Below are 23,996 nucleotides of genomic sequence, written 5' to 3'. Positions count from 1 at the left end.
GTGATGTTATCTCACTGTTGTGTGATCAACCGTGTCCTCATCTGTCTCCTTGTTACACTATAAGTCCTTTAGAACAGGCTGTGCTATTCATCTGTGTACTCCCAGTGCTTAACACAGTACCTGGCACACAGCAGGCACGCAACCATGAATGAATTAAAGTGGCAGAGCTAGGTTTCAGAGTCAGGTCTTTTCTCTGTGGCACAAATCTCACCCTTCTTCTTGCTACATCTTCAATCGGAAAAATTTGAAAACCTGGGATAGGTGTATTTTTTCCTATCATTAATTAAAATATAGACAAATAGATTATTAGCGCCATGAGGATTCAGTTGACTATTTATTTCTTGTTTAGCTCTTCCTCATCACTCCACGGTTTTGTTCATCAAAGTACTTGGGTTAACTAAATCTAAAATGACCAAAAGGTCTTTCCATACACTTTTATATCCTTTCTACCTCTTATCCTGTTGCTTCTACAACACCACCAAGGAAGCAGAGAGTAAGTACATCAGGAGTAAGGTTGGTTTTATTTTGGTTGTCTGGTAACACTAAAAAATAATGTATCAACAGCAAATCACATCCCATTGTCCCTTCCCCCAGGGTCTCTATGGATAGGCGTTCAAGTTCCAGAGTTAAAATTTAACATTGCAAAATCCAGCTAAAATTGAAATTTTTATGTAGTGACTTCAATATAATCACAGAACTTTGCAAACGGAAGGAAGCTTAGAGATCTTTAGTCTAGCACTTTCCTTAAGCTTCTGTGAGGAAACCAACGCTAGGAGACCTAGAGTGGCTTGCCCAAGGTCAGCCAGTCTAAAGGAGGGGTAGGGGCAAACTTCCTGACTTCCAGTTGCCTGATATTTCCTCTAAGCACCCTTTTATTTTCCATCTCAACGAATCATCCACACCAGAACCCCCCTATTTACACAGTGTGTATTTTTATGATATCGCCTTTGTAGTATTCTTGTCGTAAAAAGGAAGGACCTTAAAAAAGAATTCCCCCGTCCTGTCCAGGGGAATTGGTAAAAGAGACAATTAGTACAGAAAGTAACGGGTTCCTATTTGCAGGGTAGCCCTGTAATCACACTCTGTTCTCTGAGCGCCCCAATGCTAACCCAGCCTTATTTGTGCTCCCGGGGCCCGGATTCCATTCAATTTCATGCCTTATTTAGTCTAAATGATCTCCCCAGCTTCAATGTGTATTTTTTGAGCTTCATTTTAGAAATATCATACTTTTTTTTTTTTAATTTTTTTTTCAACGTTTTTTATTTATTTTTGGGACAGAGAGAGACAGAGCATGAACAGGGGAGGGGCAGTGAGAGAGGGAGGCACAGAATCGGAAACAGGCTCCAGGCTCCGAGCCATCAGCCCAGAGCCCGACGCGGGGCTCGAACTCACGGACCGCGAGATCGTGACCTGGCTGAAGTCGGACGCTCAACCGACTGCGCCACCCAGGCGCCCCTAGAAATATCATACTTAAATCTACTCTCTACTTGAGTTTGTTTTAGTTCTAATGCTGAGGAATGAGGATTCTGGGTAAAAGAAATAAAGGTGATGGATTTTTGTAAGCCTTTCATCTCAAGAATGGTTTTCTCAAATGGCAACTGGCAGTCTAATTTATTCCTCAAATGATGACGTTTTCCGTGGGAATTAGAATTTAATTGGGATAATTTGTTTTCACAGAAAGCAGAGATTTCTTTCCAAGAGTTTTCAGTTTGATAATGTTTTACCAGCCAGTGCACGGAGACCAAATATAAACCAGTTCTGAGAAACAGGAAGTGAACCTGACTGGTCTAGTCTGCATGTCCCTGGCAGTGACGCAAATACAGAAATCAAATTAGGAAAACAAGATATGTGGGTGTGAGGCAATCGATAATAATCCAGGATGCTACAACGCAAGGAAGAACGCCTTTAACCGAATGCCACTCATTTTAATAACACCCTGAGAAGTTTGATTTCCACTGAACATGCTAGGGGTTCGGAGCAGAATGAGCTTGGGTTCCCTAGCAACAGCATGTGCTTTTGAGACTGTCATTAGCCTTTCAGTTAATCCCGCCAACCCCTTACTTCTAAATGTATGACTGACATTAAAAAAAAAAAAAAAAAAAAAAAAAAGAAAGAAATGGTATTTCAGAAAGTGCTTTGAAATTTTCAGGAGCAAAATGGAAAGGAATTGGAAAAAAAAAAAAAAAAAGTTGTCCTGAGAATTGTATCAGGTAAAAGATGTTCGTCGGTGCCCAGCCTTTCCCCACATTCACTGCTCTCAGTTCTGTTTCTGAATCTCCTGTTGGAGGGGAAATGGTTGAGAGTTTAGGGCAGTCCCCTCATGCAACATCAGTCCCAGTCTGAAAGTGGGGTGAGTAGTGGGGTGGCAGTTTGTGTGGGGCAGAGGCTGGGGGTGGGTAAGTGGGATGGGAGGGAATATAACACAGAGGTTACTTTCCCCATTTTATGCAGATTACATTATCCTGGTCGAAGGAGCTTGGGGAAGGAGGGTGGTGAGGGGGAATGAAGCTATTTTTCCTATTGATTGTTTAATTGCACCAGAGGCTGTTTGTCCGAGGCCCCTGGCCAAGAGCATTATTTTGGTGGCTAAAGTGAGGCTGGGCAGGTTTCCATCCCCTTCCTTAGTTTTAAGCAAGACAACCCTTAAAGCGCAGCCGGGCTATAGGAATATGGTGTATGCTGACTTCTGCTACTCAGATGTACCCTAAAGCGCCAAGCCTGATGGGACGGTGGTTTTCAAACCCTGAATCATTGCTCTAGCTCTGTCCTGGGTTCGGGATGCACAACTCCTCTTTGTAGCCTGGGTCAACTGCGGGGCGTTATTAGAATGGTAATTATTGCTGCGTTTGGCTGGTCATCCTTATTATGGCCTGGGTCCTTTTCGACTGGACACTGGGCTCCTTCAGTTTGGCCGGGTGACTCCTAGTTCTCCCCGCCTCCCCACCTAACCCGCCCCCCCCTCCCTGCGCGCTCCCTTCCCAAGGCGACCACCTGCGCCGCCCCACTTACCATCTGCCCCGCGGGGAGGGCCCCTCGGGGTAGCGGTGCCCTCCCTGCTCCCGGGCGGCTCTGGGGGAGCTCGATGTTTGCCTCCAGCCCTCCGCTACCGGAGAGATCAGGTTCCTCCCCTCCTCCCCCTCCAGCTCCGGCCGCCGCCGCCGCCGCCTCCTTCTTGCATGACACAGCAGAACCGCAGCTGCTGCAGCAAGTCCCAACCATCCGCCCAGGAAGCGCCGCAACCGGGACTCGGGAGGGGCAGAGGGGGGCGAGGCTGGGGCCACCGCCGAGGGGGATTCTTGCCCCCACTTTGCACCACACACTTGTTTCCCAACCCGGGGGCATGGGAACAAAATCAGGCTAAAGCCGACAAGGCCGAGCCGTTGAGGAGTGCTGGGGTTTGGCGTCAGAAGGGATGGGACCAGAGAGAAGGGTGCGAAGGAGACCCCAGTAGGGGCAGGACATTATTGCAGGGAAGGAAGAGGCCGAGAAGTCAAGGGCCAGGCTGTGAAGGAGAATAAAGGAGGTCAAAGAGAGGTAAGGAGGGAGAGTTGTTGAGAAGGGAGACGGAGCTGGGGGGGGGGGGAGGGTGGTGGTGGTGGTGGTGGTGGAGAGCTGCAGGGGAGGGAGGACCTGGAGGGAGTACTGGGGGAGGCCTGAGCTAAGTACCCAGGCAGCATGAGGGCTGAACTGGGAGGCAAGGGCACAAAAGGGGAAAGGGATGTTGGATTTAGGCGTTACATAGGAAGGTAAAAATTGGGGGACATATTATGGCATTAGAAGGGATGTAGTGGAGATCATTCATCATGGCTGATGAGGTAAACTGATGAGGTGGAAAGAGAGAGAGAGTCGAGGCAAAGCCAAAAGAACGGGTGATCTTACATCCCACCCTTTAGTTTCCTGAGAAGTTTTTCATAATTCCGCCAGTACAAACAGGGAGTTTTCCTTATAAATGGAACAGCATGAACTAAAGCATAGAAGTAGCTGTTTAGCTCAGATTTACAGCACAGGATTTCCATGGTCCACAAAAACTTTAAGGCAGAGATTTGGGATTTAAGGCATAAGCGCATAAAGGGGTGGTGATTCAGTAATCCCGAGGGCACTCAAAACTGATGTTACAGTTTCCACACAGCACTGGATTTGAATAAGTATTTCAGAGTGTTTGTTAAATGTTTCAGTTAAATGCACTGGAAATGAGGACAAAATTATTGGCTGAAACTATCCTAAAAATGCACCTGCTCTTTTTCTTTCTCTCTATACTCACGTACACACACATACGTACACACACACACACACACACACACACACACGTGTAATTTCGAGGGTCTAGCATGTACAGTATGATTAAGGGAAACATGTTTTTCTGATGATTTTATTTCCTACCAAAACACACGCTACTAGCATTTTACAGCAAACCAGCTGCTTCTCACCATTTGAAACAATGTGGTCAGAAAACTAATGCAAACACTGCCACTTTGGTTTTGTTTGTACCTTCCAGGTCACATCTACGTACCTCACTTCCTGACACAAACAAGTTTTTACTGTTGTCAGCAACAAAGCCCTAATATAGCTGCGGAAGAGAAAAACTGCATTGCATTTAGCCTCCTGCAAGCATCATCAACAGTTACCGGAGGAATGTAATTCCAGAAAGCTTTAAAGCTGGTGGTGATGGTAATTATGTATCAAATGCCTGATTCTATTTCTGTTATTATTGTTTTGTCATTTCTGTTCTACCCAAGAGCTGGCTGAACTCGCAGAGAGACGAATCCAGTTTTTCTTCTTGACTTGGTACAAAATTAATCAGACCTGATAGAAAACTCATTGCTCTTGGGGAAAATCAAGTAGGAGCCACGAAATGTCATTTTAGCAGAGCGTGGGTTTTGCGACTGTAGGAAAGGATTTGAAGACGCTCCTTCTGTTCGGTTTCCTATGTGACGAGCAAAGGCTACACGCACGCACAGACGCCACAGCTCCCGGATGCTGTGGCTCCCTTATCTGGGCTCCTGCAGCGCCAGAAGCCCCTTCGGGATGCTGCGAGGGGCTCCCGGTGGGTGGTGGTAGGAACGCTGCGGCCGCGGCCACTCCAGCCGCTGCTGCTGTTGTTGCTGCTGCAGTCACGTGGGAGCCCCTTTAAGTTTCCATAGAGAGGCCTCTCCGGTGTCACATGATGGACATGATATAATGAAACAACATTGTGGAGAGGAAAGCATTAGGGGAGCCCACGGCTACGAAAACAAGTGAGTGAGAAGAGGTGGGAGGAAGAGAAACTACGCCACCTCCCCTGCAGCCGAGCCGCACGCAGCAGCCAGCGAGAAGTGGGCGACGCCGGGGGGGAGGGGGGGCAGGGAGACGGGGTCCTCAGCCCCGGCCCGGGGACCCCGCCGCCCACCGCCGAGAGAACAACTTTTAGCCGGCAGCCTCGGCCACCGCCGCACCTGTCTCCGGAGCCTCCATCGCTCCTCGTGACGATCAAAGGGAAATTCTAGAAGAATATGCTCTACAAATATACATGCGCATCATTTTCCTCCTCGCGTCTGGCTCTGGAAGGAGGAAAGAGAAAGGGATTCTAGCGGCAGCGTGCGTTCCGCCCCAAGGTAAGTTGTGGAGGGTGGGGAGAGCCGGCCCAGCGGGACTTTGGGGTGGGAATTTTGTTCCCCGTGTAGCCCTCTCGAGGTGAACGGGGCGTCCCCTCGCTCCTGACGAGGCGGACGGGTCGGATGGTCCAGCAGAAACATTTCCACTGTGGACTGTTATTTCCTCTTTCGCACGCCCGGCGGTCCCACCCTCGGACTCCCCGGGGCCCCTGGCCTCCCCCCGGAAGGGGCGGCAGGTCACGGCCGGGATGTTCGGGAGCGGGGCGAGGGAAGGTAGGGGTTGTGGCGTTGGCCGGGAATGCCGAGGCGGTTTCGCCATGTTTGTGTTGCTAAGAGCACTTTTTTCCCCTTTGAGGTGGCTTGATGCCACATGGCTCCTCCGGAGCCGCTGCCGGGTTGAGAGAGAGAGAGAGAGAGAGCGAGCGAGAGTGTGTGTGTGTGTGTGTGTGTGTGTGTGTGTTTTCAATGTCCGCATTCCAGCTAATGTTGCGCAGATAAAATTCAAACTTGAGGTAAACAGAAGAGGAGGAGGAGGAGGAGGGGGGGGGGAGGGAGGGGGAGACTGTTTCCATTTCGAGATCCCACCTCTTCACTCCGCGGAAACCAACATCCCGAATCTGGAGAGCGCTCGCTGGTTTCTCCCACCTACCCCACCTTTGCTGTCGACTAGAAGTCAGGCGGCGAGGGGGAGGGTACTTATGGAGGACGCGGCGTCTGGGTTCAGAAAGGGAAAAACACCCCTGGCACTCGGGCCTGGGGCTACCTCCTCCTTTTCGCCGGGAGGGATGGAGGGTGTCTTGGGATCGCTCTGGGCCTGGGGGACGGGAGGTCGGCGCTCCCGGGCGGGGCGAGGGGGCGCTTGCCCCACTCCCTCCCTCTTACTTTCGGGGACCGGACGGTCTCGCTCCCACCCCACCCCACCCCAGGCGCAGGTTCCTGCAGGCGGGCTGGGTGGGTCTCCGGGCTTCCAGAGGGCTGGTTGCGTAGCAGGTGTGTGGTGGGCATTTCTATTTTGTAAGTCTTGCATTTGGTGGACGACGTGGATGGACAGAGCTGCGTCTTAATTTTTTTTTTTTTTTTTGCAAATTAGGGAGAAAAATCAAGACGTTCCACCCCGCCCCTCCTGTTTTAAATACGGATTCAGCTCGAAGCTAGGCTGAAGGGTGAGTGGGGATGTTTAAGGGTGAGGGTGAGCTTCGTCATGTGGAAAACTAGGCTTTTGACAGCTTGTGGCCACCCCCCCCACCCCCCCCCCCGCCCGGGCGGAGTGCGGGCTCGGTGGTCTGACAGGGGTGACGTCCCGCGGGGTGGGAGCAGGCGCAGGGTCCCGAAGTGCGCGAGGGTCCGCAGCCCTCGTCGCGGGGGAGTGCCTGGCCACGTGAGGGTGGTCTGCGGAAGCGCGGGAGCCGAGAGATGGGCGTGAAGTGCGTAGCACAGTGGTGCCGGGGGCGGACACGAAACAGCCGTGGGCGGTGGAGCGCGGAGGAGCGGAGACTCGCGCGGGCCCGGCCCCAGAGCCGAGGCGACCGTTTTATTCCGAGCGGCGGCCGGAGCCGGGCGCCTTCCCCGCCGGGCCGGCGTCCCGGGCGCGGGTGGGTGCGCACTTCACGGCCCTCTCCCGGGAGACCGTTTCCGGGCGGGGTCCCCGGCCACGAACGAGGGCTGTAAACAGGGTGGCGCCCTCTGCCCTCCCGCCCCCGGCCTGCCGGGGCGCGCGGCCGGCGGCGCCCGGAGCGGCGGAGGCGCGGCCGCGGCGCCGGCCAGTGGCGGCGGGGGCGCGCCCGCTCCCCGCCGCCCCCGCGCGCCCCCGCCGCCCCGCCGGCCGGCCTCCTCTGTTTTTGTTTTGATGGAGCCCGCGTGCAGCTGGCGCGTGTCGAGTCACGTGCCAGGGGCGGGAGGGGGCTGGGGCGCGGGAGGCGAGGGCGCGGTGACGCACGCGTCCGGAGGGCCTGCCGCGGGGCTAGGGGCGAGGGGGCGTGTGCCCCAGGCAGATCCCGGTGGTGCTGGGTGTCGAGGCCGCATCTGGTGGGGTTCGTGGGAGTTGATGCTCGGTAAGCCTTATTCGGACGTGGGTGTGAATCCCACTGCACTTCTAGCTCGTCGTCACGGCATCTAGGCGAGCCTCATCGATCCGGGCGGGGGCCCGGCGTGCGCTGGTTCGGTCCAAGATGGAGCAGACCTTACCGGCGTGTGTATTTTCTGCGGGCACGTAGAGACCTGTATGTCGTGCTTAATCCTGGCTGCAAGTTATAAACAACTTGAGAAAGACACCTATGCGTGGCCCAATCCCAGACTGATTGACCCCAAATCCAAATAGGGCTTGGACGATAGAGTATTTAGAAAAAAAAAACCTTTCTCGGTGTGTTTGATGCACAGTGAGGGGCGAGAACTTACAGAGGTCGCCGGCTTGATGGCATAGATGTTTGTGAAACGATCTGTAGGGAGGAAATAGTAAAAATAGCTTAAATAGTTAACACGTATTAACACTAGATGGGTCACTGTCTGCACTGTGGCGACGCGGGTATGGATATTTGATGATACATTGTCGTCCCCATTTTACAGCTGGGAAATTGAAATTCACGAGGAGTGGTAAGAGTTGGTCAGTGATGATACCTGATTAGTACCCAGGGAGGCTGACTCCAGACCTCCTGCTTTAGACCATTGCATATGCTGCATCTGAAATAACACCTTGACCTAAGGGCCATGAATTTGAGTGAATAGGAATACTTACATGTTTGCCCACGATCCCGCGAGTGTATGTGCGTATGTTTATGTATATTTTTTATGTACGAAGTTTTACTGGTATTGTCGGGGGGATAGGGGAGAATCACTTGGTGAATTCGTTAAGGCCTATAGGCTACTAATATTTACATGAAGTTTATTGTGTAGAGAGAGGGATCCGAGTAACGTGAAGAGGACCGATTCTGTGGAAGTTTTTTGTTTTGTTTTTGTTTTGAGGCTTGAACATGGCGTTTGTGAAGTGAAGAGTCTGGAAGGTGTAGATATTTTCTAAGGATTTACATGAGCAGCCACAATAAGCCCCTTTGGTTCTTACTAATGACTGCTGTCTAGTATTGTTAGCTGTAAAGCAGACATAGGCATATTATCAAGTTTTAGGGATTGGTTTTCATGTGGCTTGCAGTTTGGGTTAGAAAAGTTTATAGACCCCCTGAGGCAAGCCGGACACAAATATGAGTGTCATGGGTCTGGCATGGAAATGATCTCTCTCCTTCTCCTGTCATCCCTGTCCTTCTTAAGCCACCAAGAACACTTTTCTCCAGCATTGCCTAACCAGTTGTGGTTCATTTGCACAGCTCTGCACAGGTTGTTCCTCTGCTTCTTGAGTACCTGGTTCCAAACTTCCCCTGGTTTCTGTTCAGAAAACATTTAAATACCCTCCCTGTGTCACCGCTGTGTTCTGTATGTATCTGTGTTGCTGCATGTTTTACAACACAGGGTATTTTTGTTTACATGTTAGACACTCTGACTAAATCCAGCTTGTCAAAGGTGCTAATGGTGATTCTTTGTATATCACTGGGACACAGTAGGCATGTAAGTTTACCGTGTGGGTCTGAATTGAATTTGTGTTGCGTTATACGTGGTGTTCGCCTCTGTCACCCATCCTCATTCTTAAATGTCTTCATCTCCTCTGCTGCTAGCTTATTAGGCTCAAAGCACACATCCTTGAACAGAGAATACAGAATACTATGGACACGTTCTTGCGAAAGGAACAGAACCGAAGGAGCAAAATGTAATCAATTTTCACTTGTTTCCGAATTTCATTCCCAGTTGGCTAACTGGACCGCGTGAATTTTCTTGGTTACTCCTGTAAACCGGGACGGATGCTCAACATCCTCACTTTTCAGCTTTTTTAGGAAAGGAGAAAGGGCACTCTGTTATAGATGGACGTATTTTATGTGCCATAGCAGAGTATAGATGCTTAATCACTTTTCATTACACTGTAATTTTTAGATTCAGTATTACCGGGGTATTTATAGAGCAGCATTCTCCCGTAGAGCTTTCTGAGACCATAGACATGAATTTTACTGATATATGTATCATGACTTCAAGTAATAGCCACTAGCCACTTGAAGAGTTTCAATGTGGCTAGCGTGACATAGGAACTGATTGCTAGTTGATTTCAGCATAAGGAGCCACCACTATCTAGGGGCAAAGGTATTGGACAGCACAGCTATGGAGGATTCGCTTATGGTTAAGTCTGGTACTTGACAGGTAAACGTTTAGGCTGAAGTTATTCTGCCTTTACAAGAAAAATCTTGATTCATTTCCTAGGGCCTAACACTGTGCTTCTCGTTCATAGATTATAAGGTGTTTACTAGGTGATATTTTCGACCTGTATGAGGTCTTCATATTATAGAGCATTTGTCTGTGTGTTCTGGGAACTTTCCACGTAATTCATGTCATCTCCCTTTTTTTAGGAGCAGAGTGGAGTGATTATGAATAGTTGTAATTATGAGTAGCTACAAGTCAAAGGGATTTGAGCCCTTGACCTGTAAACTGAATGAAAGTCCCATAAGCATAATCATTACTTCTCTAAGATGTGTTGTGAAAAGCAGGCACTGTGTTTGTCCTGCTGACCCTTGTATCCCTGGTGCCTCATACAGTATCTGACACATACCAAGCGTTTATAATTAGTTGTCGAATGGATGAATGTTCAAGTAGGTTAACCCCTCTAATGTGGCTTCAGAAGGTACATGTATAGAGCTGAACAAGAGGCTGAGTACCAGTAACTACACCGTATTTATGGTTCTTCCAAGGAACGCAGTCTTTCCCAGGACGTTATTGTTCACTCAGTGACTTTGATTTCTTCCCTGTAAGGTATGTAGCAGGACTTGTGATCCTTTATTGATAACACAGAAGTAAAGTCACGAGAAGATTGGTGGTCAGGTCATACAGAGAGAGTTGGAAGCGTAAGTCAGATTGAAGTAGTTCCTTCTATTGCCTTCTGCACTCGTCCCCGATTCTTTTTCAGTGAAATAAACTCATGGCACTGAGCTATGTTAGAAAATTTGGTTTGTAAAGTTGAAGGTAATTATGTATGTTAATAGAGTCTGAAAACAGCTCTGAAAATACATCTAGTATGGCATGACATGGAGAAAAGAGCTTCAACATGAGAAACAGGAACGGAAGCATTTATTTCTTAAATCTCTAAATCTCAGTCTGTGGTAATCCTAACGCCCAGGTTATAAATTTCTCAAAGGGAATATTTAAAAACGTAAATAGAAACAGATGTTTAGGTTGTGCAGATAACCACTACCAGGCTTTGAAATATTTATGTCGAAAGGTACTATATACATCAAACATCTGTTCAGAACGAGAGCCCCGAGGCCCACAATTGTAGATTTCATTTCATGTGGTGGGTGCTGTATTGGGGAGTTGATGACGGAGCCCGATATGTGGTCTGGTGCTTGTCGAAGGTGGTGCACAGGCTGCTGTCACCGCTGTGCCTCAGACTTCCCTTCCTCGTGGTGTGAGGTGTGGCTGGGTTACAGGCTCGTCCTTATGCCTAGGACGCAGGCTAGCTTCCTATTTTTCTGCCACTGTGTGTTCCACAAATGAAAACTAAGTTTATACTAGAGTAAGTAAAATATATTTGAAAATGCAAATCTATCATTTAGAAGAGATCACGTGATACATTCCAAGATAAAAACATGAAGTGTATTTTTCGGTGGGGGGGGGGAGTGGGGAGGGGAGGGCAACTTTCCCTTTAGCGATTTCTGGCCTCTTAATCCATGGCTCTTTACACACATTTGGTGTGTGCTTCTTTGATGTCAGTGGTAGTGGGGGGAGGCCCCAAAACTGTTAACCACGTGTCCCATAAATTTGGGGACCCTTAAAACCAAAACCAAAACATGACTATAACAAGACAAAACTAACCTCTCCTGTCAGCAACAAAAGTTAACCCAAGTAATCAATTAAATGTAAAGGACTGTGAGATTTGAGTTGTGTAGAGGTCAGTAACATGAAGGGTTTTTTTTTTTTTGAAGGCATTAAATGTAAATTATTCTAGATAAAAGAATTTATATGTGTTTAACCATGTAGCAATAATAAAAGAATTCATATTGCAGTAGGTCAAGATGGATGTATTTGTCTAGAAGATCCTGTGGGACCACTTCGGATTCAGGTGTGTAGTTAAAGAATCATTTCAGGTTTATTGAGAACTGTCCCTAGTGACGTCGGTCACTAACTTGGTATAATAATTGAGGGAAGTTAACTGGTTTCATTTCTTTTTCTCCTCACTGGGGTGGGTGGATTGGATCACTGGTTCCCAGACTTAGCGTGCGTTAGGCTCACCCAGGGCTTGTTAAACCCAGATTGTCGGACCCCCGGCCCAGAGTTTCTGACTCAGCGGGTCTAGGGTGGGCCTCAGGATCTGTAGTTTTTGCAAGTTTCTAGGAGATGCTGCTGCTGGCCGGGACTACATTTTGAGAACCACTGGATCAGATCATCTTTTGTAAAGTTGTATAATCTTGGGCCTGTTTCTTCGTTTTTCAAGTGGCAGGCACCTGTCCTTTGAATTCTGCAGTATCGTGTCCTTTAAAGATTGCTGGATGGCAGACTGAGTTGTAAAAGTTTAAAATGGGTTAATTTAATTTTATGAGAATTCAGGTATTTTGCAAAATCTTTGGATCTGTTCAAATTTAGATTGGGTATTCTCACCCAGTAGTCAAGGTCCCCGGTTAAATTACACTGAAATATTTCCGATGTTATTAAAAGACAACACTATTCTCTGTTTCTTAAGCCTGAATGTTCTATCAAATATAACCAAGCAACTTATAATAGCTCCAGGATATGATGGAGCACATTACGTAATTGGGAGCTCACTAAATAAAATGGTGTTTATGAGACAAAGCTCCTTTCCGAGTTAAAACTCTGTGAGTTTGGGTTCTTGGTAGATGGATAGCATTAACCTGGACATCCTTCCAAGTTAACTGCTTTAGCAGAAGAGTCACGGCTACAGGAAGGAGATGCTCATTAGGGGATTAAGAGTAAGTTGTCACGGCACTGCCATTCCCTGTCTTGAGGACTTTGGGGAACAGCGGAGGCTCTGCAGTTTGTAAATGAGGAGCATTTCGGGCTAAAATCTGGTAGGACGGCCGTGGAGCCAGGAGATGTCATAAAGCAGCCCTTGCAGGTCACGTGTACGGTTCTTACCCAGAGTGTGTGTTTATTTTTGTGGTGGTGGTGGTGGTGGTAGGGGGAAGTAGTGAAGGGGCTTTGGGGAGGGGTTGGTGGCGATTCTAAGGCATTCTGACAGGTTGTGCTCTGCAAATATTCCATATTAAACTAGACTCCCAGGTGCCAAGAGCCAGATGGACTCACAGTCTGAGGTGAGTTGAAGTGAGGATTGACAGTACATTCTAATGTGAGTGAATTTACGGGAGAAGAAAGGATAGCAAGCAATTTTTTTTTAAATTTTTTTTAATGTTTATTTTTTCTTGAGACAGAGACAGAGTGTGAACAGGGGAGGGGTGGAGAGAGAGGGAGACACAGAATCCGAAACAGGCCCCAGGCTCCAAGCCGTCAGCACAGAGCCCGACGCGGGGCTCGAACCCACGAACTGGGAGATCATGACTTGAGCTGAAGTCGGATGCCCAGCCACTGAGCCACTCAGGTACCCCAGGATAGCAAGAATTTTTAAGGGAAAAATCTTACCTGAGAGCGAGGAAATAAAAAAGAAATGGGAGAGGTGTAGGGGATGGCAGGGTAAAAATGAAAGGTTTTAAGTTTTTTAAATGTTCTAAAACTGTGTGTATGTCAAGACTAGTTAATAGCACAGGGTTCTTTGTTAGAAAATAACTTAATGAGTTTTCCTTTTAATTTCCAGTGAATGCTTCAAGATACCACCAGATGCTGTTATTTGACTTCTCTCGCATGCCTTTCCAACGTTATGCCCAAGATCCATACAGTGCTTACTTTTTTAGATTGCTTTATGATCGTTAACTTGTTTAAATCAAATTCCTGGAAGGCACACGCGGTGTTTATTATTGGATGTGTTTTATGGATTAGGAAGCAAATCATTTGTGTAGCACAGGCCACAAATCTGGGCGGAGGCCATGAGATCTCACTGCTTTTCACGTCTGCTGGTGTTAATTTTATCTTGAAATTCTCTGTTTTCTAACTGCTTTTATAAAATGATTGAACCTTAAATCTTAAAGTTGAGTCAGCATCCATATAATTGATTTTAGACTGTATTTCAAGGAAAGGGCCTTAGATTTTGATATACTGTTTATTTCTTTGAAAAGGACCACATGTGACTTGCTGCTCGTCATTTCTTGACTTCAGCATCTGTGACATAATCTTCGGAACTAAATCTGTGACACTGGTTTGAATTCTTTAGACTTGAGAGTTTGAGGCTGGGGTTGGCAGTCTCTGTATGACAGGAGTGCTGGGGGGAATGGCCCTTGGACCAGTTTTCACTCAGCAGTGGGAGGTGGGGTGTGCCGCTGTGTTACCTCCCGCCTTCCCCTTCCTCAGCATCTTTTAAAAACCTCCTGTGCTTCGGGGAGTTAAGACACTTAGTGTTTTTCTTGTATTTAATCACATTAGCACCGGGCAACATCGTCTTTGCCCTTGTCACATGTCTTCAGTTTCCTCTCTTCCAACTTGTGTCACTTCTTTTCTTAGTTAGGCATCTAGCTTCTCAGGATGACTTCTGGTCGGCCAAAGCCCCCCATCTCTGGATTTCCTTCATGATCCTGTCTCCACGTGTTTCTCTTCTTCCTTTCCCTGCCAGTTCTCTCCTTGTGCTGTGGCCGATTTTATTTAGTTTGGTGGAAAGGGTATTAAGGTAGAGTAGTGTTAGTAACTGTAAGAACGATTAGTGGGTACGTGCCCCTTGGGATGCTCTGCTAAGCGCTTCGTGTTCTTCCCACGGGATCCTAGTTCCCACTTGCTACGGTACCGTGGGGGAGAATGTCCAACTCTGTGGCATAGGCTGTCATCTGGAAAACGGGGGCTTGGTGGAGTAAGGTGTGTCTGGCCCTACAATGTTGTGATTGAGTTTATTCACCCTCGAAGGAATACTTCAGCTTTCTGAAAGATACCTGTTACTCAAGACTGGCGTCTCAGTGTAGGGGTGTTGCTGCTCAATCCCAGGAGCAGGATCCAGGACTCCTTATTTCAGACTGCCTGCAGTGTGGCCGGCCTTCTTTTTCCTTCAGAAGCCAGGGAGGAGCCTCAGGGGACCCTTCTCCATACTTGTGCCATCTACAGTAGAAGACCTGAAAACTGAACCTGAACACTCCACTTTGGAAAGGTTGTTGACCCCGATTTGGAAGATTTTGCCACTTCTCATCTCCATGGTGGTGACATTCTGCTTCTGAAGACATCTTTTTTCATTGATGGTTCATTAGGAGAGTTTCTGGGAACCTGCTTAATTCTTCTGTTAATTCTTGAAGAGCTTATTAAAAAACGCTACCTCACAGGTTTTCTCTTGCAAAATTATACGTGGTCTGTGACCTTGAGTGCCTGTTTCCTATTTCTAGGGGAATTTTTGTTAGTACTGAATCTTTCTGTAATGTTCACAGCTACGCCAAGCTACTTATCTGTTCATTGTCAAGGCCACTGACAATTGTTTTGCTTTCTGCTTTCGTATTGATGTATCATGCATTCATTGCACGTATTGTCCATTTTCTAAAAATCTATGATTATCTTTTTTGTTTCTTTATGTTTCCAGAGAGATTAATCATTGCTGTGCTAGGAACACTTACTTACTCAGCTTTGTCTTTCGTGTTGTTCGTATTCCTTCAGCTTTTCCTACTTTTTTAGTTTTTCAAAATTGTATGGTACCTAATTCTTAGAGGCTCTATCCCAAAGGAATTTGTGAGGACTCTTTGAATTTTAGGGATTACTGCCCGAGGATGCAAGTATTTGGTAGCAACAAGTGAAAAGTATTTTCTTTTAAATTCATTTATTTTTTTGAGAGAGTGAGAGTGCATGCACATACACGGGGGAGGGGCACAGAGAGAGGGAGAGAGAGAATCCCAAGTAGGCTTCACACTGTGAGTGCAGAGCCCCACGCGGGGCACCGTCTCACGGCCTTGAGATCAGACCTGAGCTGAAATCAAGAGTTGGATGCTCAACTGACTGAGCCACCCAGGCACCCCAAGTGAAAAGTCTTTTTAAATAGAATGCTATTCATAGGCTTTCTTTGGACTTTATCTTTAAAATCTGTGGTCTAGTTGATTATGCCTTTTAGCTGGTTTGTGAACAGTTAACTGTGGTTGCTGTGTTTATAAGCTTCTCCTATTTTCATGACAAAAGGTATAAAAATCCTGTTTTTCTCCCACTCTTAAAGGGTTCAAAATTAAAATTCTTTCTGCTACAAATTTAATTCTTCTGAAAGGGAACATAGGAGTTTGCTCTTTGCCATTTATATTTGTTACTACCTAACTAGTAGTTTGGAACAAAGACTTTGTAGGCTTAGTGAATCAGTATGCTGTTCAGTCCTTTCATATCAGCTACAGAATATTTTTCAGTAGTAGCAGAAACAACAGAAATATCCCAACAACAGATTTGCTTTAAAAAGATTTTTAAATGTTTATCCAGATAAGAAATGCCTCCCCATAGCTGAAGAACATTTGCTCCTATGTGTGTGGGGTGGGGATGGGAAAGTGGTGGTGATGGTGGTGTCCTGGCTTATCCTGGGCTCATTCTGTGTCTCATGGTCCCAGCCCCTTAACCCCAGGAAGGGCCCAGCAGTTTTAGAGGACATTGGCAGTGGGACCCCGAGAGGGACTGGAAACGCCCTTCTCCTTACTGCGTTTCGTTCTTGTTTTTGCAGGGTACTCGTTGTTTGAAAGCACTGAAATGCAATTGTATAAATACACATATTGCTTGCTTACATCTTTTTGGATCATTGTGCTCTTTTGGAGTTAAGGGATCTAAACTCTGGGAAGATTACTAATTAGGAACAGGTCAGGTCCTGGACATTCCTGGTAAAATCCAGTGTATTTTGGAGTGCAGCACTTTTCTGTGTTACTTTTCATGCATTGGAATCCTCCTAATCCTGGACCTGGAGTCTAGGAGCAGGCCCTAGTTAAGTATGTCCTCTGTGGGCAACTTTTGTGTCCAAAAGTAAACCAAAGAAAACAAACAAACAACGCTTAAAGATGTCTGGGATCCATCTGAAAGTGTTGTGTGATGTTGTCACACCATGGCCTTGGGATACTGACAAGCCATTTTCGGCCATTCCTCTCTTTCTCGTTTATTCTTTTTTTCTTCCTGTGTTCTTTACTGTCTTGACTTCTTTCCCTTTTGTCCCCCCCTCTTTGGGTTCTTTTCTGTTTCTTCTGTTCTTCCTTTCTCCTTTCCCTTTGCCATTCCTGGTATGGATAGCCTAGTGACGCCCTGAAGTTACTGTAGGCATTTTTTTTTAACCTAATGGCAGCCCAGAGCTAAATACAAGTTTTCCTCTACGATTCTGTGCTGATGCAAACGATCTCTGAAGAGTTTCATATGTTTATATAGCATATTCTATGTTGAATGGAAAATATTATGTGAGCTATATTTCATATGGATGTTCAGATTTTGTGCTCAAGGACATTCTGCCAAAATTTAGGTAATAGTAATCATACAGATAACGAACTTCAGGATTCTTTCTATTTATGAAATTGTTGGTAAACGGCGATGTTGTCTGAGTTAACGTAATGATTTTAAATTGCTTAAGCTTGGGGCAGTTGGGTGGCTCAGTTGGTTAAGTGTCCGACTTTGGCTCAGGTCATGATCTCGTGGTTCGTGAGTTCGAGCCCCACGTCAGGCTCTGTACTGACAGCTTGGAGCCTGTAGCCTGCTTCAGATTCTGTATCTCCCTCTCACTCTGCTCCTCCCCCACTCGTGCTCTGTCTCTCAAAAAATAAATAGACGTTAAAAAGAATTTTTTTTTTTAAATTGCTTAAGCTGTAACAAAGTTTGGTGAAAAAATGTGACAGTCGAATGGGTTGTAAATACGCGATGATTACTTAACGCCATTCTCAAGGGATCAGAGTATATTCTAGTTCCAGTGGCTTCACAGCTGATTGAATGCCTCTTCTTATTTTATAAATAAGGCAGCTTACTTAATTTTACACGGCTGGTTAGTGGCATAGATGACCACAGTTAGGTTTTCCACTTCACTATCCACCCTGCTTTTTTGGACAGAAAGTTTAATTTATGAAATTTCGAGGTAAAATGGGCAGAGAAGCCTGAGAAGAATGTACACTTTCTAAACCTAGCTTGGCTTGAATTTATTAGTTATGAGGTTTTGGATGAGGTGATTAACTTCTCTGGATGCCAGGTTTTGGACGGATGTACTTGAAGCTCCCCTCCAGGACGGTGACTTGTACTCAGGTGAGAAAAATGAAAGAGACACAGGTTTTCTTGTCGTGCATTTCCGCGATTTCCATGTGTGTCTTATTTCAAGTAGATACTGTCCCCCCCCACCCCCCCGGCTTTTTTTGGTAGGTATCACTCGTGTATTTTCTTGTCAGTGAATCAGCTTTTCTAAGGATATTGTGGTTGCCTCTGTATTCAGGTGTCTCCAGCTTCATCTTGGTTAACTGAAGTAAAAACATTTAGAGGCAGGTCTCTCCTAGTTTCAAACTGGTGGAAGGGTACCATATGGGATATGCATAGGTGGATACCTAAGAGGTGCCTTATTCAAATTGTTTGTAGTTTCTTACGGTGTTAGAAAGTAATGTCATGTAAATAAGATATAAGAGAATTTGGCTCTTCTGGTTTCTAGAGTTGCTTTATTTGGGATTGTGGAACAGGTTTTTCCATTCTTAGTAGGATAACCTGGCATTGTTTGTGTCAGAGAGAAGACAGTTGTGACAATCTCGAAGGATAGGAAAGATGAGAAGAGTTGAAAGCCTTGGAGAGAAAGATGAGGAGGCTGGAGTGTGACCGTGAACTCTGATCCCCTTCCCTCATTGCTTAGAAGCAGTTACCATGCTCTGCTTTGCCTAAAGAAACCCCTTGTTTCAGTTAAACACTTTGGAACGCCTCTCCTGTGCATCACATCGAGCTGGGTGCGAGGGGAATTACAAAAGAATTATCCATGAAGACTTCTTCCTCTAGATGTTTACCCTCCAGCTGGGTCTCTGATGCATAGGCCGTGAAAGGAGTGGGTGAACGTCTCAGTGCCCCAAGAGTGGTGGAGGCAGGAGAGAGAAAAGAGTGCAGAAGTAGGGAAAGACCCTGGGGAGCCATGCAGTTGCTGCAGCCTGAAGCCCTGGTAGTTAAGGACCCCTAGAGAACTCGTTTGCATATTCTTTTGCCAGAGAGTGCGGGGATGCTGTCGGGCTAGGTTAGGACCCAGGGTTGGGTGTTGGGGAATGACCGTTGCGTGTTTTCAAGTGGCAAACGAGGAGACCCTGTGAAAGTACCAGAGCCTTTTTACCCCATCTTTTTATTTTGAAAGCTTGAAACCTTTAGCAAAACAGTCCCGTAAGCACACATATATCCTTGTAGATGAAACAGTCGTTAACATTTTGCCGTGCTTTCCCTCATGCTCACTGTATGTGTGTCTTTTGAATCAAATGTGGTAAGTAAATTTATGTTTGCCTCACCACTTGAATCTAAGTTTCAGATACCATGACATTTCACCTCTAAATACCTGCTAAAGGGGACCTTTTTCTAATTAAAGCTAATAACCGCACTACAATGATCACACCTAAGAAGTTTAGCATTGATATAATAACATGGTCAAATATATACGAAATATTTTAATTTGGGAGTGGAATGTGTATTTATTTTTGTTTTTAAAATCAGGAAGACTTATCTGGCACAGTGTGTGTTGAATGAACTGGTGGGGCAAGACTCAAACTGGTTTGTACATATTTAAAAAGTCACGTATAGTCATAAAAATAGAAAGACGTTCACTATTTTCTTGAATATATTCATGATCTATTCATGATACAATCTTAAGTAAGAACAAGACATGGGAGAGTGTCAAAAAGAGAATTTATAGGGGCTCCCGAGTGGCTCAGTCGGTTAAGTGTCTGACTCTTGATTTTAGGTCAATATATGTAATTTACATTGCATATATACATATGCTGCCTTTGATGATAAAAGAGAAGTGTGTTTAAAAAGCTGCTAAGAGAAAATGAGTGTTTAGGAATAATGTCTTTTTTCTTTAAAGGCAGATTCTTGGGTTTTATTGCTGATTGTATGAAGGTTAACAACCTTTTTGAGAATATACCAGAAATCTGTTTTATTGGTAAATTTTTTCCATTTGATAGCAATTTGATTATTTCATGTGATGATTTTTATAGAATCGTATAGTGAATTTGTGTGATACTTATCTTTAAAAAATAACTTTTCAATGTTTTGAAATACATTGCATGAATGAAAGGTTAAAATTAATTTTGGAGTTAACTCAGCCACAGTTTATTTTCTGTTGTTGTATGATTAACAAAGTTATTGATTGGTACTTAGTGCCTTTTTCTTTTGAAGGCCAGTGTTTATTAATTAGTGAGTGTTGAATTGCTCCCAGTGTCCATTAGGCATCCTGTGGTTAATAAAGACAGATAGCCTGCTCTTGATAGATGCTTCTGGAAAGTTAACTTGTCAACAGTGGTAGTTAAATTCCTGTCAGGGAGGGAAGCCCCTGATTGCTGGGACAAGCCTTCAAGAGGAAAGGAACTCCAGGCTGCTTAATCAGGCACCTAGGGTGTGACTTTGCAGATGAAGAAATCTGATTTTGCTAGTTCATTCAGAGTTGATGGGGAATGTGAGACTGAATGAAGCCTGCCAAACAAGCTTACAGGAGACTGAACTTCCATGTGTTAATTTGCAGTGGGAGATGTACTATGGCCAGCTGTAAATTTGTTGAAAGGATGACATTTGGATCATAACTTTACTTGGTGAACATAGAAATAAGATGGGGGGGCAAATTAGATATTTTCAATTGCTATTTCCATCAAGTCATTAGAATTTGATAGAGGACTTTTCATTTATTTGTTACCCCAGGGGCTATTCTGCTTAGAAACTGGGGCCTGGGGTACCTGGGTGGCTCAGTTGGTTCAGTGTCTGGCTTTTGATTTTGGCTCAGATCATGATCCCAGGGTTGTGGGATCGAACCCTGTGTTGGGCTCCATACTTGCTTAAGATATGCGCCCCCCCCCCCCCCCCCCCCCCCCCCCACCAAGCTTCAGAGTCTGGGTGGCTCCGACTCTGGATATTGGCTCACAATCTTTCAGTCCTGGGATGGAGCTCTGCTGTTGCTTGGGATTCTCTCTCCCTCTCTCTTCCTCTCCCCCGGCTTGGGTGCACACTTGTGCACTCTTGTTCTCTCTCTCTCTCTCTCTCTCTCAAAAATAAATAACCTTTAAAAAAAAAAAAAGATTCTCTCTCTCTCTCCCTCTGCCAATCGCACATGCGCGTGTGCACGCGCTTGCTTGCTCTCTCTCTCTAAAATCAACAACAACAACAAACCCAAAACAAAACTGGGGCCTAAAATTAGAGCCTCTTTAGTATAGTGTGGTGCTAGATAAGAACAGGATGAATTCTTTTCCAGTTCCCTTTGTAATCAGTTACCAAAGGCCCCATAGCCTTATTTATGCCGGGTACATTATAATACAGTAGGGAGACAATAATAATAGTGAGTGCTTAGCACGTGTTGGGCATTTTACTAAAATATTTTTCTTCTGTAATTCCATTAATCCCATAATAGCCCTAGGAAATAGGCACTATTATCATTCCCACTTCATAGATGAGAAAATCAAAGTTTAGGAAAGCTTGGGGCTTAGAGCCCAAGTTCCAAGCCAGGTGGCCTGACTCTGGAGACGCTTATGATCTTAGCTCATGATAGAATTTCTTTTGCACATTGCAACTTCTTTCCAGTTGTGTTTTCCTTAGGATATAGCGTGGTCATTTTGAGACCCCTCATCTCCCAAGTGAACACGTAGGAAATGTACTTAATGTTAAAATATTTAAGCACTAACTCTTAGGGTAGTTTTTTTTTTTTTTTAAGATGCTGATTTTAATCTATGATAATTCTGAATAGTTTCATTTGGAGGATGGACCATTAAAAATTTAAAAGGTTGCAAAAACCCCCAAACATAATGCAAAGAACAGCTATTTTTAGTTCACCTGTTAACATTTGGTGCCCATTTTCTTGCTCTCTGTATTTATGTATATATGTGTGTGTTACATGTATATTTTTTTTTCTGAGTCATTTGGGATGTTACATATTGCATGACCCTTTATCTCTATTTCAGTGGGCATTTCCTAAGAACAGGGATTTTTGGTTATATACAGTTACTACCTCATAAATTTATGTCGTTAAATCAGTTTCATCTAATCTGCTATACATATTGTGATTTTATCAGTTATCCTAATGAGGTCCTTTTTAAAATATATTTTCTTAAAGTTTATTTATTTTGAGAGAGAAAAAATGGAGGAGGGGCAGAGAGAGAGGCAGAGAGAGATAATCCCAAACAGGCTTCACGCTGACAGCTCCAGGCGTCAACTCATGAATTGTGAGATCATGACCTGAGCCCAAGTCGGACGTGCAACCGACTGAGCCACCCAGGTGCCCCCTAGTAAGGTCCTTTGTAACATTTTTTCCCCCCGTGGTAGGAGATCCTGTCTAGGGTTATATGTCGTATTTAGTTGTCGTATCTGTTTATATCCTTTAATTTGGAATATTTCTACAATTTCTTTGTCTTTTTTTAGATTGACGTTTTTGAAGAAGATAATCATGCCTGTCCTTTTTTTTTTTTTTTTTAATAATAGAAATTTTTTCATTGTGTGTTTGTCTGATGTTTCCTCATCTTTAGAATCAGGTTATGGGCCAGAACTTACCTTTTCCCCTTCTTAATAAGTTTATCGTTTTTAAAAATCAGGAAATTAACACTCATGTAATAATATTATCTAAGTACAGACCTTACCAGATTATACATTACATCTAGTCTTATTTTATCTGGAACGGTTTCCCTGTCTGACTTTCATGGCATTGACATTTTTGGAGAGTATTAGCCAATTATTTCTAGAATGTTCTTCAATTTTGGTTTGTTTGAAGTTTCCTCTTGGTTAGAGTCAGGTTTTGCACTTTTGGCAGAAATGCTGCACAAGGGACATTGTGTTTTTCTCAGTGCGTCATACTTGGAGTCACATGATGTCTGTCCCACTGCTGGCGATACTCATTTTGCTTATTTGGTTAAGGTTCTGTCTGTTAGGTTTGCCCTCATTTTGCTTATTTGGTTAAGGTTCTGTCTGTTAGGTTTGCCCAGCATAAAGCTACTCTTTCCCTCTTTACAGACAATAACTATCTTGTGGAGTGATTTTTTAGTTAATGTCCTAATTACTCCTCAAACTTTTACTCATAGGCTTTAGAATCCTTGGGTGACTCTTGCCTGAACTGGTTATTCTTATGATGCCCACTGGTGATTTAACATGCCATCATTCCCGGGGCGCCTGGGTGGCTCAGTCAGTTGCGCGTCCGACTTCAGCTCAGGTCATGATCCTCACGGTTCGTGAGTTCGAGCCCCGTGTCGGGCTCTGTGCTGACAGCTCAGAGCCTGGAGCCTGCTTCAGATTCTGCATCTCCCCCTCTCTCTGCTCCTCCCCCGCTCGTGCTCTGTCTCTCTCTCCTTCAAAAATAAATAAAAACATTTAAAAAAAAGATGCCATCATTCCCTCTTCATTTATTTTTTCTTCCACAAAGAAGAGTGTTCCCTTAACTCTTGTTTATTTATATTGGTGTTGACTCATGGATTTTTACTGTATTCTTATTTTATATTATCCTTACTTACTGCGTTGCTCAAATTGTTCTGGATTTGGCCAGTGGGAGCTCCTTCACGCAGGCTCCTAGGCCCTTTTGACACTGTCATTTTTGGGCACATCCTTCCTTTCTGGCACAGAATAGTCCTTGTGTACTTTCTCCGTGTCAGCCCTGGAAGTGGCCACTTCTCCATTCTTCCTGTATGAGAATCCCTGTTTCTCCAAAGCATAACTGTTTGCCTTTTGCCGATGTGGTGGGTGAGCAATAGCAATTCAGTGTAGTTTTAACTTCTGTGTCTTTTACGAATTGAATTGGACGTCTTTTCCTGAGTTTAAGGGGTATGTATGTGTATGTATATGTGTGTGTGTGTAATCCTGTTTTTGGCCCATGTTTCTGCCAAGTTACTAGTATTTAATTCTTCAATTTCAAGAGTTCTTTATATATTATGATATTAGCCCTTTATCTCATTTTATTTATTGTCTTTGGTTAATGATGTTTTTTTCTTGTCATGCAGATTTTATTAAACATTTTGGTGTAAGCGTATTATCAGTCTTTTCTTGTAGTCTACCTGATTTTGAGTCATAGTTAACATTCTTTTCCTTAGATCATCGTTAGAGAAGATTCACCACTTTTTCCCCTGTAGTACTTGGATAGCTTCATTGTTTTACATTTAGATC

At 45.0% G+C, this 23,996-nt stretch overlaps 1 long non-coding RNA gene across 1 annotated transcript in view; it reads left to right on the top strand.

The window, feature by feature from the left end:
- The first annotated feature begins 4,675 nt into the window (after positions 1-4,675).
- The window catches only part of LOC122234814, a 49,084-nt gene continuing 29,763 nt past the window's right edge, over positions 4,676-23,996 (top strand). Inside the window, exons 1-2 of the long non-coding RNA XR_006212756.1 lie at positions 4,676-5,591; positions 6,682-6,754. This is a non-coding gene — a long non-coding RNA (uncharacterized LOC122234814). The remainder of the gene's footprint in view (positions 5,592-6,681; positions 6,755-23,996) is intronic.

This window comes from Panthera tigris, chromosome A2, assembly GCF_018350195.1.
Source record: "Panthera tigris isolate Pti1 chromosome A2, P.tigris_Pti1_mat1.1, whole genome shotgun sequence".
Taxonomy (NCBI): Eukaryota; Metazoa; Chordata; class Mammalia; order Carnivora; family Felidae; genus Panthera; species Panthera tigris.
This window is presented reverse-complemented; position numbering and strand designations above follow the sequence as displayed.